This window comes from Hydra vulgaris, chromosome 13, assembly GCF_038396675.1.
Source record: "Hydra vulgaris chromosome 13, alternate assembly HydraT2T_AEP".
NCBI classification, from domain to species: Eukaryota; Metazoa; Cnidaria; class Hydrozoa; order Anthoathecata; family Hydridae; genus Hydra; species Hydra vulgaris.
The window spans coordinates 45,841,736-45,842,500 of NC_088932.1; the positions used below are offsets into that span (position 1 = coordinate 45,841,736).

Genomic DNA, 765 nt, shown 5'->3' on the forward strand with positions numbered 1-765 from the left:
AATTTCTCTTTAAATTTTAATAAATATAAATTTGAATCATGTTGAACAATGTGTCAATAAATACGACGCTGAATTTTATGAAACATGAACAAACAATTATTATATAATACACAGAAATCTATAGAAACAAAAATAAAAATTTCTACACGCGTCAACTCCGTGAACTTATCAAAAGTATTCCGATAATTAGTAGCAAAAGGAGTAATCCATTGTTCTATTCTCTCATTTCTTAATTTAATCCATATCTGTTACGAAGTTACTGTAAACTGTAATACTGGAGATACTCCGTTAACATTTTTAACAGATTTTTTAAAGTGTATTAGCATTGGAAAAAGAATCAAGCGTAAGGAAATAAAATAATTGTGACATTGCCTTGAAAATATAGTGCAATGACTTTACTGCTTTGTCATTATAAAAGATAAATTTGGAAAAATCTAAACAGGTAACAATATCACTGACAATATTACAAATATACAATAAAAAAATATAACCTTATCAAACACTTATCTTATCACAACATTCTTTTTGACTTCTTAAGACTATCAATCTATTTGCTGTGTGCAAAGGTAGACAAGCATCTAAAGAAAATATATTATTTAATATACATGTAAGCATCATATAATGATGAATTAAATGTATCTCATTATAAACTAATAAAAAAAATTTAACTTAATTTCTTTAATCTTACTATCCTTAGGCTCTCTTATATATTAACAGACGTTCAGCTGCTATAATGTTTTTATAGCCGTTTTTTGAAGTAGCATC

General features: G+C 25.8%; 1 long non-coding RNA gene across 1 annotated transcript in view; it reads right to left on the reverse strand.

Moving 5' to 3' along the window:
- Positions 1-684: 684 nt before the first annotated feature.
- The window catches only part of LOC136090101 (uncharacterized), a 908-nt gene continuing 827 nt past the window's right edge, over positions 685-765 (reverse strand). The window contains exon 3 of the long non-coding RNA XR_010643163.1: positions 685-765. This exon is cut by the window's right edge and continues 59 nt beyond it. This is a non-coding gene — a long non-coding RNA (uncharacterized LOC136090101).